This window comes from Podarcis melisellensis (assembly GCF_964234715.1).
Source record: "Podarcis melisellensis genome assembly, chromosome: 17".
In the NCBI taxonomy this organism is placed as follows: Eukaryota; Metazoa; Chordata; class Lepidosauria; order Squamata; family Lacertidae; genus Podarcis; species Podarcis melisellensis.
The window spans coordinates 35,879,230-35,897,845 of record NC_138534.1 but is presented as its reverse complement, the minus strand read 5'-3'; the positions used below and the strand labels follow the sequence as shown (position 1 = coordinate 35,897,845).

The following is an 18,616-nucleotide window of genomic DNA, read 5'->3' as shown; positions in this document are numbered from 1 at the left end:
AGTTGCATGGTTTGAGGAATCTATGCTTCCATGTTTCATAAGAAAGCTGCAGAGATAGTGCAGGATAGTGCGCACCCTGGAAATGATCTCTTTCAGCTTCTGCCTTCTGGAAGAAGGTACAGGGTTATAAAGACTAGGACTAACCTGGTAACCTGAAAACTAGCCTGGTAACCTGGTAACCTGAAAAGCAGTTTCTATCCAAATGCGATTTTGGTTTTAAACGCAGTGTAAGGTAGTCTCTATGGGAGTATATTGTATTTAATTATGGGCTATCAGAGTTTTTAGGGGGTTAACCAGGCTGGGATAGCTGGGATAGCTGGGATAGCAGGCATGTTGGTTTTTGAAGTCTGGTGTAGATTTTTCCAATTTTGTTGTTCTGTATGGGACAATGGCAGTAAAGATTATCATATCGTATCATATTGTATCGTCCTAAGAGCTCTGCAGAAAATTTTAAAACATTTGTATTCCTGGGTCACTATGTCCAGTTGTATAGAAATTATTTGAAAAGTAAATGTGACTGCATTCAGAATGTTTGTGATGATGGACAGTGCTTTTTTCTGGGGGGACGCAGGGCTACACATACCCCTAAACATTTTGTAAATATTTGTACTTTTGTCCATTTACTGTATTTATTTTTGCCGATTTGAACTATAAAATGGTGATTTTCTTGAGTCAAAATGAGAGTACCCCTAAACATTTTTAAAGAAAAAAAGCACTGATGATGGAAGCATCAGTAGAAGGCTTGACAGAAGTGTAGAAGGCTTAATTTCAGAATTGAATAAGACTGATTGGAATTTTGGTGCAATATTGGAGTTAGAACCACATAATTAGACTCACATTTCCATGCTTAAAAGAATTTTGTTACAACCTATTTATAAAATTACGCATTTGCTCTTATACAGTATCTGTCTCATGTTTTGTGATGCAAACCATCCACTCTACACTGAAATATTGGCCAAAATTCATTTCAAATGCCTGGTGATAGCTTTCAGTTGCTCTCTGGGTTACTCTCTCCTAGCAGACATGTCACATTTAAATGAAGGATTTATAAACATTTGGAACCATCTTTCTACCCAGCTTTTTATGAGCAGGATCATGGAATTAGTTAAAGCTCAACAACTGTTTTCTTGCACACAGTGTTTGTAGCAGCTCACTGCATTGTCACACAATTCCTTTTCCTAATGTGCCTTTGGCAAGAATGCATTTTCCAGAAGGTACTGGGCTCTCCTTAAAATGAATAATTGGTGTTCAGTACAGTCTGATCAATATGCATTATTGCTTTATATACTCTACTGTACTATCAGTGAATAAGCAAGAGGCATTGTTAGTATCAACAGAATAAATGGAAAGACCACACATAGAGAAGTCAATCTAATGCTGGTTTCATTGCTATCTAAATTGCAAAATGGGGAAGACTGGCTGAACCAACCCATCTCTTGAGAGAAGACATTGCTCCTCTGAAGAAGGGTAACATGCAAATAGACTGTGGTGGGGAGGTGTGTGTTTCAGAACAAATATGTCAAACACACTTTTGAATGGTTAGTTATGTATACGTATCCTATTCAACCTTTTTTTCAAGGAGCTCAAGACAACCTATATGATGTCTCTTCCATTTTCTTTCAGCAGAAAGAAAATTTTGATTTATCAATTTTTATTGTTTAAATTACTCTGTTTTTTTACTTTTAAATGTTGTTTTGTATTTCTCTTTGTAATTTTTTTTAATGTAAATTTAATAAAATAATCATAATCGTTAATTAGCCATTTGAAGTTGTCCAGGCTGCGAGAGTATGATTGGCCAGAGGCCAAGCGGAGATTTGAGCTTGAGTCTTGCTTGTCTTAGTCCAACACCCTAACCATTACACTATGTTGGCCACACCATGTCCTTGGGCAAACAAGCATGTGATGAGAGCTATGTTGAAGGGCTGTTAAATCTGTTTAACTAAGGGCTGCTGGGAGGACCATAGCACCCACACATGAAGGAAGATGGGGCCCAGAGTTGGTTCTGGGAGTGTCTCCTTACAGCTTGTCTCTTCTCTCTGTATGTGGCTAATTCTGCTGTGTCTTTGCATTTAGGGCAGCTGAATGAACCAATCACACCTGAAGCAGAGATGCAGCACAATTTCTTTCCATCCCTCAGAGCTGTTTGTTGTATCTCTGCATTAGTTACCTCTGAGCTCGCCTTTTTTCCTATCGGGGCAGGGACTCATGTAGAGACACCGGGGGGTGGCTTCCTCTGTAGAAAGATAATTTTTACTTTTTCACATGCTCAATGTAAACCTTTTGGGATATGAAAGTGAAGTATACCTCCAGTTTTCAGAAGCTTGGGAAACACTGGATTAGATGCTAATCAATACCATGTTCAGTTCCCTCTCCCCTCCACACACTCCTTTCAGAGGATTATACTGCTTGTTTTCAATGCCTCTCTCTTGAGTGACATCCATCTTATTTGCATTGATCAGAAATAATGGCTGATGAAGCCTGCTGTCTACTGTGATCCAAGCCAATTTGCGCAAGTATTTTTTAAATGCTGAAATCAAATAGTTGACCTTTTCTGACGACTGTTGGCAGTTTGAATGGTCTGGATAAAGCAGATGTGAAGCAGCTCCTAGGAGGTGGGTTTCAAAAAGTGGGTTTAAAACATGATCAGGGCAATGTTCAACGTATGTGCATGCATGTGCTTAAGATGTACTTGGGAAATGGCAGGCTTCTATTAGCAATGTTATTTTTCCAGAATAAACAGACCAGACTTCATTGTGATTTTCTATACAAAAGGACAATTCATGATGTTTGTGAATTCCACATCGGGGGGGGGGGGGGACTATTATTAGTTACTGAATTTTTGTTTATTGAATTTATAGCCTATATTTCCTTTCAAAGTAGCCCAGGACAGCAAACAGATACACAATTTAAAAGCAAAAACCAAGCAAAACCTTTTGTGTGTGTGTGTGTAAACTACTTTGAGGGGTTTTTTTACAATCAAGGGGTGTAGAAATTTTATGAAATAAATAAATGAAAAACATTCTAAAACAGTTTAAATATTCTGAGTTATGAAGCTTTTCAGTTGTGTCAATTAATTTATCCGATAGCAGGCAATAGACAAGCCCTGAGTGAAGATAGAACTGTCACAATGATGCTCCAATGTGGACACAAACTTTCCACTAACGTTCCTTCCAGCATAACTCCTTAATGCATTCATCTATCACATGGAAAGTATGGCAATCCTGGTTAATCCCACCTACAGATGAACAACTGAGAGATTAAATTTGCCAATGTCCAAGTCAACTGGCTTAATATCCATCAGATCCTGTTCTTTGTTTCCAAGAGGAAGGTTCAGGAGCAAGACCCTAGAGGTCTCATGCCTTTTGAGGCATTGGTTTTTAGCATGGCAGATGAGTCAAGGCACCTGGTTTTAAAGATATCCTGTGTATCTGCATTAACAAAAGACAGCATGGGAATGATAGTTGGTCAGAGGCAGGTTTAGGCATAGATATTAGTCTATGAGCATAATATCCAGAAGAAGAGCAATAAAGCTCCTACTATACCTCTCTGGTTCAGCAAACTTTGGGAAATTGCCAGTGTGGAGATGTGTATGTCAAATCGATGTCACCAAGGGGTGAGGAAAACAGGATTCCTATTTTGCAGAATGGAAGCATTTTATTTTTAATACTAGTAAGACTCACAGTGCAAGGACACTTCCAGTCCAATGTGTGACAGTTTGTGGAAAAAATAATGATTCAGGTGTCTGTTGATTTTTTCATCAGTTAATGTTGTTTATGAGGCCTTAATTCCCTCTGTCTAATGAATGTGATGGTTCAGAACTTTGTGTTCAGCAGGTCAACATGTCATAGGAGGAATCTACACACATATAAAAATGCCTTTTAAAAAAGTTTTGAAAAATACATTGAATTTTGCATAGTGTCACATTTGTATATTGCACATTATAACACATTTAAACGTTTTATTTGCAGCTGTGTAGCCCAGTCCCTAGTTGACATGTTGCCTGCCAGTTGCATCATCTGGATGAACTCAACAAGCCCGAGTGAATTGTTGGGCTAGGATGTAGCTAGGAGGAGAATTTCTGATAAATTTAGTTCCACTTTGAAATAATCTCAGCTAAGCCTGACATTTGCACCAGGTTTAAAACAAGCTCTGGACAGTTTTATAAGAAGCTATCTCCAAACCGATACGATGTTTATCATGAGATGGGGAGTAGAATATTGATTTTTATTTCATTTAATTTTTTTTTTGTCTAGCCTTCCAGTGTTTGGTCTGCAGTTTAAAAATGTGATTATTTCTAAAAAGTGTCCAGTCCAATTAACAGCAATGTTCTTACTTGCCTTTTAGTTTTCATTGGTTTGTATTTCCTTTGATTATAGAGTTTGAAGTACGAATGTTATTTTTTCCTTTACAGTTTCGTATTTATGCACACTTTGAATGACAATGCCCAATACCCATTTGTAAGAAAACCCTATTTGCATGTTAGAAGGGCATCTAGTGAGGAATGGAGCGGCCTGGGTTTGAACACCAAAGGGAGGGAAATGGCCTCCATACCTCAGGCAGAAACATTACAGGGTATTTTAATCAGATGTGATACCTCCAACTGCTCTAAAAAGGCAATTCAAATCAAGTGCTAGGGAGGGGTTTTTTATTATTAGGAGAGGAAGCAGACTGAACAAAGCAGAACCAATAGACATCTCCACTCATACATTTGCTTGACAGAAATATATCTGAAGTATAAAAATTATAGTCAGAAATGGGAATCTCAATTACCTGCAGAGCTATCAGTATGATGCAGCTCTTCATATCAGGACCTGAAAATTATCTCTCTGTGTCTCAGTTTGTTAGGGTACGGTAAATCTCATTTTAGGGGTTGACCTGTTCAGCCATGAGAAGGAAGGGATTTAATGTAGGCAGTTTTCTCTGTCTTGCTTGTTTCCCAAAATAGGAGAGCATCAGTGTAGTTATACTTAACTGGTTGCTACTCTGTGAGGATGTGACAATGAATTATTGGCTTTGGTAGATAATACATAATTTATCTGATTGATTTCACAGATTTTTTTAAGCTTTCCAGTTGTTGAATTATTGAAAGTTTTGATATTTCAGATCTAGTAGCACCATTTCAATCACCCTCCATGTCCCATTTCAGCCAAGGCTCCATAATGTGGCGAAGTGGTGGCGTGTATACAGGAGGGTATTTTCCCGGTGCATTCGATCAAATGAATGAACCCTGGCTGGCATGAAGTGCTGTGTGATGAGGTTTTTGTAATCTTTCCCATTAGCTTCCTACTAATTTGCGAACTGGTCAGGATCAGCACAATGGAGAATGTGTTGTGAAAGCACTCGGAGGTGATTTGGACACAATGTGAGCCTACTTTGATAGCCAGTGGACAGTTTTTCACGTGTACCTTTAGTATACAACTAGTGGGCATAATGTAAGGTAACCAGATGTCCCTGCTTCCCAGCAACAGTCCCTGGATTTACAAATTAGTCCCCATACAAAATCCACTGAAGTTGAAAAGTGTCCCCAGATTCACTGAAAAAAATCTGGTAACCTTAGCATAATGTCCAGTTCAAGCTATGGTCACAATGGCATTTATTATGCACTCACTCTGTTTCCAGTGCTGGGTTTTTGATCTGTGGTTACACAACAATATCCAAAATGCATACGCATCAAGTTGTTGTTGTTACTGTTTAATATGTTGATTATCAAACCTGTTTGACACCAATTGGAGTCTTTAAGATGTTCCTAATTTGTCTCCAGTCAAGTTGTAAACAACCTTGCTAAAGTGTTCCCTTCTGCCTCTTCTGTAACCTCCATCTCCCCGCCTTGTGTACTTCCAACTTTAACCAGTAAACAATTTTATATTTGTAGTACCACCCATGGCTGAGCAGCCATTCAGTGATCCAGCTCCACAACTGGATGGTGGGATCCTGCAAGTACAAGGGGGGCAGCAGTGAGAATCTTAAGTAAAGGGGAGGAGGATTTGTTGCCTATCTGACAAACACATGCAAAGGTTGAAATTATATGTAATGTTGCCTTATATGTAAATGTCTAAACATATATTTTCATCAAACGTTTTTGGACATAGTCCACCTGGACCTGCTCTGTTGAAAACCCTGTGCAAATGGAAACAGTACTGCAGAAAGAAAAGGTTCTGCTCTTGCATAACTCTGCTCCATAAACCAGTGAGGTTTATGAAGCAGAGATGCCATGTGGATTTCATCCTTTTATAACTAAAAATGGTGTGGATGGATAAACTGGAAGCAAAGTGGTAAAAGGGGCACCCTTTCCATTCATAAATAAATGTAAAGGGTACCCTTCTGGCACATTATATGTACAGTTAATTTATAAGAGAAGCACAGGTTGCTAAATTTTCCTTTACACTGGGAAAGTGTGACAAAACTGCTGGGGAAAAGACCAGTAATGTGTAATATTGCTCCCCCACCCTTACTTTGAAGGCAGTCAAATCTAAATAATCTGATTATTCATAATTCACTGAGAATAAATAATTAATTTTTTCATTAACTAAAGCTTTTGTGTAATAACATATGTTTTATTTTAAAGTCAATTTAATATTAATTACAGGTTCAGCTAGTGGAACTTCTGGAGAAATTGCTCCAAGGTGACTTGTATGCCATCTAGGAGACTGGATATTAGTCTCTTTGGGGCCTCCTGGACTTATACAGTCTGCTTTCCTTCTTTGGGATTTGGTCTGGAAGATAAGGGGTCCAAATCGTGCAGGGACCCCAGAAGCAACTTGAGCCCACATTGCCTAGCAGACCCAATTTGAGTGGCACAAACTCAAACTGGTTTATTTGTTATTGTATATATTTCAACAAGCCCAAAGTTTGAGAGTCAGTAGCACAGAGGTTGTAAAGGTGTGGTGATCTGTCATGGAACAACCCCACTGAAGAAGATAACAGTGGTTACACTGGCGAGAGCCAGTGTGGTGTAGTGGTTAAGAGCGATAGACTCGTAATCTGGGGAACCGGGTTTGCTTCCCCGCTCCTCCACATGCAGCTGCTGGGTGACCTTGGGCCAGTCCCACTTCTCTGAAGTCTCTCAGCCTCACTCACCTCACAGAGTGTTTGTTGTGGGGGAGGAAGGGAAAGGAGAATGTTAGCCGCTTTGAGACTCCTTAGGGTAGTGATAAAGCGGGATATCAAATCCAAACTCTTCTCTTTTTCTTCTACACAGACCTTGATGCTGTTGCGAAGGGGCCCCGTGACAGTTCAAGCTCCAAAAATATAGGTCCACCATTGAGAACTGACTGCGGTTGGTGGGACAGTGCCCCATTAGCCCTAATGGACCAGCCATCATTGTTAGGAAGTGGAATTCAGCCCCCAAACCAAAATGCAAGTTGCTACTGAAAGTATATAGCAAAAATGAGTAGTGTTGGCAGTGGCTGGCAATCTTACCTTAATGGAAACGCAACAATATATATTTACATATATATTTACTTGAAGGGTACATTTGCCCTGAGAGATTATTTAGAATCCAGGGGTTCAGCTAATATCAAGAGTTTTTTCTTTCTTTGCTGTCAACCCATTTCACTCTTCTCTGGAAGAAAAGCAACATTCTATCCTTTGAACTTAAAAAAATTATTTTTATTTTTGGAACCAATAAAATTATGGTAAATATTTACAAATAATTATCTCACATAAAGGTTACATAAAATCAAAATGTCCACAAGTAACAGTCACTCTCATGAAAAGACACACAGATATTGAAACTACGCCAATCTTATTGCATGTTTCTTCAACTAATCTAAAATAAAATGTTTGCAGTCAACCATTTAACTTAGAATAAAAATCACAGTCCAGTATTGACAAGAAAATTGAGAACCAAAGCAAAAAGAAATCAACTTATTCCCCAAACCCTTTGACCCACACCTTAAACACCCACCCAGCTAAAAAAAATAAAATCAAACAAAAACATCCCAAAACCCAAAACAAAATTAAACAAAACAAAGTGTTCGACATCTTTGGCAAATTGGCACTGCTGTCATTACATTCAAATATTATTACACACAAAAGCAACACACAACACTAAGAAAAAAACACCAAGATTTCAAGTCAGTTCTTTTCCTACTAGAAAAAAAGAATACAAAACATACACATTTTAAGAAGCAATTTTATCTGTGTGGAGACAGTCATCTCCTATGTTCAAAGGCAATTCAATTGTATTTTTAAGTTTTTTTATTTGTTTTGTCTATTTTGTTGGTTTTCAAAAGTAAGCTTCTAGACAGCCATCAGAGACTTTGGTGAATACAATCGACATTTATTTCTTTGATGCTGGATCCCCTTAATAAAGGGACTTTGTCTTTGAAAAAACATTAGCATTCACTCAGAAAGGAATCCATTTGCAATGTAACATGTTTCTGTGTTTTAAAAGGCCACTAGAAAGTGACAGACCAGGACAGTGTCTTTTCCAATACAGGTCTGAGCAAAACAAAAGAAAGAAGAGGTTTGTTCATGCATTATGTTTTTTGCAGGATTCGTTCCAGGGGAGAATTAGATTTATCCTTTATTAGTTGCCAGCTGTTTACATTGGCCAGGATCCAAAGCACAGCGCAACTAGTTCCATGCCCCCAAGAAGGCTTTGGGCTTGTGTTTCTCAGGTAGCAGCCTCCAGTGTTTTATGGCAAGTCACTTTTGAAATGAAGGGGACTTTCAAAAGCTAATTGTGATATGGCATAGGCATCTGTTGTTGAAAACGGAAATGGTTTTAGCATCAGATTGGACACAACCGAGCACTCAGGGACCCCTTATGTACCACTTCGGACCTCCACATTACACTTAGGCTTTCCATGACCTCCCTCATAGAGTCTCTTTCAGAGGTGAATTACCTCTATGAATTGTTTGGAGACAGACTTAAAGCTACTTTGCAGCAGGACAATAATTACCTCCCAATACAAAAACAAGGAGTAAAAAAATGATGTGCATGCAAGTGCCCACCTGACTTAAGTTTACCTTGCAAGACAGGGTGAAAAAATCTCAAAGACTGGCAGTGTAATTGCAGACCTCACAAACACGCTGGAAAATCCAGGATTGTAATGGACTTTGGACCAATTCCAATAGGGATGTGTACGCATCCACACGAAGATGCAAACATTGGCCAACAAATGCTCTTTGTACTGTCTTGGCTGTTATATTGAAACATAGAGTACACAGTGATATTGAAAGAGGGACAATGGGTTGGATCCAGAGTTTTCTCCCACCGGTGGTGGCATCCACTGAACCAGGTTTCACTCAGGATGTTCTTGCCAGCGGAAGAGATGAGAGGCATTTGTTTTTGGCCAATTTTCCCATCCCCCTGCCATTTCAGTGTCATCTCTCATGCTGTTCCAGAGAGTCCTCCAACCTTCCAGAGTAGATCTGAGGGGGCAAAGGGGACTGCAGGGGAACGGAGAACCAGCAAAATCATATTCTGGAATTGCTTTTTCCATTGGTGGGATTCCTCTGCTGAATCAGAAGCCTCCAGTGGCGTAGCGTGGGGGGTGCAGGGGGGGCCGGCCGCACCGGGCGCAACATCTGGGGGTTAGGGTTAGGGGGCGCAAATCCACGGGTTAGGGGGTGCAAATTACTTGCCTTGCCCCGGGTGCTGACAACCCACACTACGCCACTGGAAGCCTCCCATGGATGGAAGCAGCTTTTCTCTTCAGAAACCAAGTCTGGATACTGTTCAGCATGTAAAGATGGTCACATGATCTGACAGCCAAGCTAGCTGATGAATACTGATTTTAGACTCTGCATCATAGACTTATGGAGCGCTACTTTTAATGTAAATAAGTATATATGAAACTTTGGATTGCGTCTACTGCTTCTGTCCCTTGGTGCTGTTATTATTGTTATTTCTGTTGTCTGGTCTTTGACTGTAATAAAGAGTAACTAAGCTATCCGACATTAATGATATTTCTGGTACTGTGCCTTGCATGGTGTATTTTGTTTGGCATTGTCATGTTGACACCAGTCATAAAATGATAGCATGTAGGATGGAACCAGATTTTACACACACACACACACACACACACACACACACACTTCAGGTGTATTCTGGTATATACAGTGTAGCAATTAAAAGTTGACTATTGATTACTCAGAAAGTTTAGCTTGCCACATTCATAAATACAATAGTTGCAGCCTGAGCTGGAAAAAATGTGTGGTTTCATTTGTGAGCTTCCTCCCTGTTTCAATTCCAAGGAAAATGGAAATATGATAGAGTAAATATCAGACCATAAATGAGAAAATACATTGTCAGGCAGGTCCACAGATATGGCCTGTGGACCCCTTTATTCAGCACAGTTAATTTTAGTAGAGATATTTGAAATACTTCCTGCTGGTTTGGGGTAGACTAAAATCAGGGAATCCCCATACATTCAGAGACCTTAGAAACAGATAAAGTGACACAAGTCACTTTACTATTGAAAAACTAGAAATTTAATTTAATTTCTGTTGTCTAATGCCCCCATGCCCCAAAAGCCAACTTTTGTTCAGAACATAGTCTAAAAAAATTTAACCAATTTAATATTGAAAAGTAATTTTATATCTATATATGTATAATACTGACAACAGAACACTCCAGAAGGAATTGAAACTTCAAATTCTAAAACTTCATAAAGTTTATCAAATTCAGTTTTCTACATATGAAGTTTATTCAACTAGAAATCTGCCAATATTTTTTTAATAAAGGAGTCCTATCCTGGTTAAAATCTTCTAGAGAAGCTGTAAAAATATGATCGTATAAAGATACATTATATAAAGTATACATTTTTCTCTCTGAGAAATAATATATTTAATGTAGCTCCACTGGAAAAAGCTTTGAGGTCGGGAAAGGGAATAGAAAAGTTAAACCTCAAAAGAACTGGAGATGCTTCAGATAAGCATCCACTCTTTTTAGGGCTTATCAAAAGAGAGTCACACCTCCAGATCTTTTGAGAGTGACCGATCAATATTCAACAGATGTAAATGATTGGTTTCACTATCAAACCATGTACTTCCCAGTTAAAGCTGGAGGGACTCTCTCAGAGTAAGCAGTTTCAGGTCTGGAGATATTTGCCACCAACTTTCCTTCCATAAACAATAGGACTCCTTTAATAATATTCTGGTTAAGCTTGGGACACTACTGTCCCTTGCAGAGTAAACACAGACGGGCACTGAGTGCTAAGCCACCTGCAAAGTATCTCTAGAAGAAGAGAAATATGTGTTCTCTTTTGCACCGTTAAGGCAGTGGATGCAGGACTTCTACTAAAACCCCAAACGTTTTCTGGATCTTTAGTTGATATATATTGACCTATCTTCACTAATGTGAGTGTAGAATTGCTAGATAAAACAACAAAAGACTCTTGTGGCACCTGAAGAGCAAATAAATATATTGTGGGCATAAGCTTTTGTTGATTCTAGTCCATGAAAGCTTGTGCTTTAATAAATTAGCTAGTTTGTAAAGTACCACAAGACTCTGTTGTTTTTGCTAACAGCTAACACAGCTACCCCTTTGGATGAAAAAGTTCCTAAGGCCTTTTCAGCAGTCGAAAAGACTGTAATCACAGCATTACTTTTACAGCATGGAAACGGCTTCAGCATTGTCTAGTTCATAGGTGAACACTATGATCCATAGGGCACGATACAGTCCACCGCCATCACATTTTGCACAGCTCACACAAGGTGACAGCACCCTCAGCCAACTGCCAAGTCATCCCTCCTGCCCCCCCCCTTTAGTGCCCAGTGCCAGAAGTGAGGACCGTGATAGGGCCACCTTTTCATGATGGCATTTATATTAGAGAGGAGAGTGCCTTTCCTCCTTCACACCCAGCAAAAGGCAACCTTCAAGGCATTCTGAGTTGTGAACTGGCCGCCCTGGTATCAGTATCAGTAGCACTGGAGGCAACCATTTTAGCCCCTGCTGTCCCACAGTGTTTCACACATAATAGAACTGTGGGGGAACAGGCCATGCTGAGGCAGCTTTCAAACTGGAAAGGTAAAGCTTGAATTGGATCTCAAGAGTATCTGTTGACCTGATAGTTAGCAATTGATAATATTTCCCTCTCAATAAACTTGCTTCTATTGACAGAATAATAGACTGCTGTGGGCTGGTCCACACACTTGCTTACTTGGGAATTTTGTGTACATGGTTGGGGCAATGAATGTGTGCCTCAACCACAAATTATTTTATTGTGGGGCCTGAAGTCCCCATGGCCCTTAGGAGTTGGCTCTTATGCATACATATACATCTGCTCCCTGCAAGTCTTAATATCCAAAAAAGGGTTAGATCCTAGGAATCTGTCAAAGATATATGCAAATGAATGCTTATTTGTTGTCCTGCTATGTTTATGGGGTTGCAAGAGAGGCAAAGGGTTGAACGAGCTGTGAATGTGGTGGTTCATCTGTCCTCATTGTGTTATCTTACATTGCTGATTTTATCATATATTAATAAATATGATTGTCTAAACTGGCTGTGAGGAAACATAAAATGAATGTTGCATGGGCATGATGACAAGTTTTTTTATAAAAAATCAGTAGCATTGAAAAATGTGTTGTGGGGATGTAATGAATAATTGTTTTTTCAGATGTTCATAAAGCCCAGTGGACATTGTAGACTTAGAATTAAGGGTGGAGATGCATATTCTTTTCCCAAGTACATGTATATCAATGGTAACCTTAGAAATTGCAGTGTACAATACATCTCTGAATGGGAACGGAGCTGCAGGCTGCTCTTGCTGAATATTCCCTCCAGGGTGTTCACCCTGCTTTTCTCATAAGCTCTGCTCCTGTACTTGTGAGGACTAGAACCTAGTCAATAGGTGATAGCAGAACCAGTAGTGTGGCATTTTCAAAGGCTGCATACATAAAGGTCTTCCTAATCTACCGCAAGCTGTTGAAAAGCTCCTGGCTGTGTTGGGGCACCATGCCAAATCAGGCTTGAAAGCTCCTTATCCTGCTTTGCCCCATCAACGTGCAAAGTATGTATGGCAACATCAAATACTCAGCAAGTCAAAAGCATTTTAACATTGCCACACAGAATAAGTGAGGGTGTTTTTGGCTGCCTGCACCTAGGAAGAATAAAAGCTTGCCTCAGCTGACCCTCAGAAGCCACACATTTGTGGTAGAGGTTCTTGGTTTGCTATCTTGAGGAGTGGCTGCCTTTGTGAGTTACGGACACCTTAAGCATTTGGTATGGCACTAAAAAGCGGACGTGAGAGCCTGTTGTAAGAACATTGCTTTCATTGTTAATCCATAGTTTCAAAGTGGGCTAGAAATTGGTTAAAGCACCCCTTTTTTTTGTTCTAACCCTTTCCCTAGGAACACCTGCTCTTCAAAGCTGAATCAGAGGTTTAAACTGCCATTTGCTCAGATTCTGCTTTAAAGAGCAGGGGCAACTCAGTCACACAGCATTAAAGCGCAGACTAAGAGCAGGGCAAGTGGAAAATGTGGGAAAGATCTAATGGATGCTTTTTTTTAGTGTGAAGCCAGCAGATCTAGGCCATTCCACCCCATGTTAAAATTCCTGCCATTCCTGTAAATATCATAGTGTTATTTTTCACATTTGCAGACTGTGCATTGTGTGTGTCCGCTGAGTATGCCATGCAAAATCAAATCTACCTACACACAGAAGACTGGCACAAAGGGGACTGCTTGGTCAGTTTTTTATTTCAGTAAGACCAAAGGTGCAGGGAAGCAAGAGTTTGCAGCAATCTGAGCCTTGCTTTGACCCCTCTGTACATAGTGGAAGGGCACCCACAATCCTCCAAAATTGTGGCCAGAGCCTACCTGGAATTTGTGTAAGTCTCACAATGCAATCCTCTACATGCCTACTCAGAAGCATAGGCACCAGCTCCCTGGGGCTCTGGGTGCCTGAGCACCCACAAAATTCCCCATGAAGGGGGTGGGCACCCACAAATTTTGGCGCCAGGGCCAAGCATGCTTCATGGCACCCATGGCCCTGGGCACCCACAGTAGGGAGCAAGCCCTGGCGCTGATGCTCAGAAGTAGGTCTCATTAGGTTCAATGGCCCTTGCTCCCTGGGAAGTCGGTGTAGGATTCATACAGAAGGTCGCAATGAACTGTGTCTAGAAAAGCAATTTCTTAAAGCTTCTTGCAGCATACTTGGTATAAAGATAAACAAATTTTGTATAACTCCTCTGGCCATACAGTTTGAATTGTTCAATTTAACTAGAAATAAAGAGTGATTGGCTAAAGTTCTTCATGTGCTAAAATTTCAGATTACCTGTTCACACTACCTCTCCCCTCCATTTTATCTTTTTTTTAAAGCACAAGTTAAGAGAACTTTTTAAGCTTATATACTGACTGCCCAATTCAACTGAACTGTGTTTTGTTCCTGATTTTACCCCCAGGTAAAAAATACTATAATTTTTCACAAATAAAGGCTTACAACGGTGCCAGCAAAGATGAAGTACGGAGAAACATGGACTTTTAAAATAGCACCCAGTTGTTTCTGGTAGTAAAAGCTAACATTTGATGTACCACTTCTTATTTTTTTAAAAATATTCTTAGAAATCAGGAAAAATAATTTCCCCTTCAGTTACAGATGAAACCCTTATTTTCAACCCTCTCCTTGCTTTCATACAAACACATTGAAAGTTAGGCCAAAATGTGTTTCTCTTGAGCTATGAAACTGAATGGTCACACATAGGTTTGTAAATCAATTTTCATTCCAGCTAGCAATGAGCATACTGAATCAGACAAACATCCAGGAATTGCCATGCAGGCTTTTGATACTGAAAATGTCACTAGTATTATGCAGTTAGACTTTTATTAAAATGTGTGTGCTTTTTATACTAAGGCCTCTTTAATTTTGTTACTGTAAATATTCTTGAATCCCTTTCATATATTATAGTTCTAAAATAGGGACCAATAGCAATCTATAATGGAAATGAGGAATTGGACGATGAAAGTTTTATACATGCATCTTATTAGACAGCAAATAGAATATGGGAAATGCATGAGATATGGCTTTTGTTGGCATGCCTACCTCTGGAACATATCCCAGAGGTTCTCTTTGGGACTAGAAGGCATTACACAAAATCTCATCCATCTCACAGTTCTGCACTGTTCTTGTGAACTCCTGGAGGGCTTGAAGTTAATCTACTGGTTATCTGTGCACTGTATATTTAGTTTGTATTACCAAGTAGCATTTTTTACATCAAAATGTTGAAATAAGCAATTCTGATATGATCAACAGAAAATGAAGGTTTTTTTCAATAGCTTATTTGAAGTGAAAGATGCAAAAGGGGGTTGCAATTTTACAGGCTAAGGGACAAATTTCTTCAGTGGAGAAACAGGTCTGGCAAACATGTAAAGAGCAGTAGTGGGAGGGTCTGATTTGAAGATGAGCACAGCAGGTGGGTGAGGGGGGTGCTTAATCGTTCATCCATTATCTCTCTACTGCACTTCTCTCCAATAGTAATATTTCTCAAAGCCACAGCTAACACCTGGAACTTTGACTGGGGAAAGGTGGCAGAAGGAGGGCAAATCAGGAAAGACCTGGTGGATGTGGGAAGAGCTAAGAACTTAACTCCCTGTGAAGTTCTCCCCCCGAAACATTTTAGATAGTCATCAAGGCCCCAGGATCCCAGTCAGACATCACATTTCATCTTAAAACAGGACTCAGAGCTGCTGTTCTTGAAAGTGATGGATTGCCTGAGAAGGAGTGCAAAAGCATGTGGTGCTGAGCATCACTTACAGGTCTACTCAAATAGAAGGAGATCCCATTGTATTGAATAGGGCTTTCTCCCAGGGAAGTGAATATAAGATTGCCTAAGTAATGCAAAAACAAAACAAAAAAATTGAAATGTTTGTACAGAAACAACACACATGCCAGGCAGCCACATGAAACATTCACTAACACCATTCAACATTTATTCCATTGGCTTCTGTGAAAAAGGAGCTATTTCTTCCCTTGTAATTTTCCTTTCTTTAGACAGGCCATCACTGGGTCATATTTTTATTTTTTTTAAGAGGAATAAAATGACTGTTTTTTGAGTTAAGGGAATTTTATGGCACCACAGTTGATTGATGCCCATCTTTTCCACCACTTGTAAACTTCATTCTGTATGGATTGGGGTGCATGGAACATGAAATAAAATGCCAAAGAACTATTAGTTCCTTTGGGGGGCAGTGTTGAAGATGAGAATCTACACACTTCATGGTGTAAATGCATTCCTAGTGAAATTATGGCAGCTTCAGATGATTTTATTTTTTCACTGTATGTTGTGTTGTTTCCAAGGTGCCTTGAGAAATGTGAGCAATTTAGGTATCCCCTAATGACATGACTTCCGTCACAGCCTAGTTTTAGAAAGCAGAATGCTGTAAACCTCATTCACACGTGTAACCGAAGTCCAAAAGGGAATCTGGTTGACAGTAAGGTGTGTGGGATGCTAAGAGAGGGAAGGAGTGCCAATTGGGAAGGTCAATTGGTGGATTAGAGGAAGATGAGACCGACAGTGAGAGGAAGGGTACAATGAAATACATTTATAAGAGAGATAGGATAGTTGTAGAGACTCGAGAGCAGACATGCTTAGGCAGGACGTTAGAATTACAACTGTGTAGATGTTACTTGCCTGCACTGGTGGGTGGGTTCCTCAATTAAATAAAAGTTCAAGCTTCAGAACTTGAAAGGATGAATTCTGGTCTGGGTAGATTCTAACATAAACTATGCCACTTGCCCGCTGCCTATCGTGCCATGGGTGATGGAGAAGAGTCCTTCCGCTGTCCAAGTCAGTAGGTCATGGTAACCGATATGTTTGAGAGAGGTCAGGACTAAGTGGAGTAGCTGAGGGACTGACCTTTAATGACAACCTGGGGAGAAACCTTGTGATGGACCCTGGGGGTGTCACAATGTGTTATGCTCATGAAGAGATTCAAATGATTAAAGGGTCAGTAGTATGGTCACAATATTGGCTCTGCCCCTTAAGTTGTGCAGCTTTCTGGACAGACACACAATGTCCATGTATCAAGGGGGGGTGTCTACATGGGAAAGTCTATGTGTGTGGACTTCAGAACATGTAACCTGATCATGTGGAAGAACCTGGCAGTGTGAATCAGCTCTTAGTTGGGTAGAAAAGGATAATGGTGTAGAACTTGCAGCAGTCAAAAGCAGTAAACCTAAGTGATTAGGAGGCTTAACCAGTCCTTCTTCCATATCAGAGATCATAACTATTTTTATCAAGCTTTAGAAATTTTGTAAGAATGTTTGAGGAAGGGGCATAGCTCAGTAGTAGAGCACATGTGCAAATGGTCCTAAGTTCTTGAGGTAAATATGTCACATTTCCAGGGTGGATATACAAAGGCTCCCTGGAAGACTGCTGCCAGTGTACACAATAGTGAGCAAAAGCAATCAGTGGCCTGACGGGGATGGAAGGTAGTTTTCTAAGTTCTTAAGAAATAAGCAGATCCAGAGTGCAGGGGGGCCAGGCGAGGGGAACAGACTTGCACTAGGGTTTTGTTTCAGGGGTTTTTTTGGGAGAGGGGTTGTTGTTGTTGATACTAATTTTTTGTATCTTTATTTTTATATCTTTTTAGAGGTATGTGGAAAATGTTCAATTTGAATGTTTACTTTTTGATTTGTTTTATTTATTGTTTATGACTACTTTTGTTATGTTTGTAATTGTGCATTTTTTCATGTAAGCCGCTTGAGCATGGTTTTAACTATGGAAAGGTGGCATACAATAAAATGATTAATTAATTAATTAATTAATTCATGTAAAAGGGGCTCCAGTAGAGGTCTCTAACCTCCATGAGTTCTAGTTATCTTAAGTTGTTTACACACAGGAGGAAATTTGATTTATTGTGCATTTTCAGCTGAACCTATCAAATTTGCTGTTTCTGAAAGAATATATAAACCAAAACACAGCTATTCTTAGAAATTTGCACTAATCTGAATTTTGTGGTGTAGTTCTTAAATCAGTGTTTACAAAAGTGCATTTTAGAGGGAAGTGTGAATAAAAATGAATCTATTAGTGAAAATAATATACAGAAAATTGCTTGCAAACTGTGTATTAGTCAAAACTGCATATAAAAATATGAAATTCACAGCAAAATAATGAATTTTTACAAGGGTTTTTTTTTTAGGGGAAAAATTTGCTGCAAAATGTGGAGGACTAAATTTAATATTGGAGAAATTGAGAAAACCCAAACTGACAGGATCCTTCCATCCCAACTCAACATTTGGGTCAGGGAGCTGAGCAACCTTGGACCACTGCCCCTTTATTAATGTGATGGGAACTTTAGTGTAGCTTTCATAGTGGCCCCCAGTTACCACTGTTTAAGCAGTTTGGAAAAAGTACCACCTTAAATTTCTGCAATTGCAAAATACATAAGGCTTTCGTTATATGGAATCTCTTCTGTAACATTTAGCTAAAGCTACAGCCAGTGTGTGTGTAACTTTGCTAATAGTGACTGCAAATAAGCATAAATTAATATTCAGCAGTTAAAATGTCACTAATTGCCCATGTCTGTCATTTGCTCACATGTTCAATGCCAACATATGGTGCATATATGCCCACATGACCATCAGATTTGAATTATGTATCAAGAAAGAACAGCAGCCCCAGAAATAGCCACAATGAATGTTAACCTGGTTCAAAGTTGGTTTAAAGCT

At 39.5% G+C, this 18,616-nt stretch overlaps 2 long non-coding RNA genes across 2 annotated transcripts in view; one reads left to right on the top strand and one right to left on the bottom strand.

Annotated features, from left to right (window-relative positions):
* Positions 1 to 18,616, top strand: part of LOC309360425 — a 62,032-nt gene that overhangs the window by 35,565 nt on the left and 7,851 nt on the right. The window lies entirely within an intron of this gene.
* On the bottom strand, positions 7,587 to 17,085 carry LOC309360354. Its single transcript, XR_014164032.1, has 2 exons — positions 9,634 to 17,085; positions 7,587 to 9,478 (listed from the first exon to the last, which is right to left on the bottom strand). It is a non-coding gene; the product is annotated as an uncharacterized lncRNA (long non-coding RNA).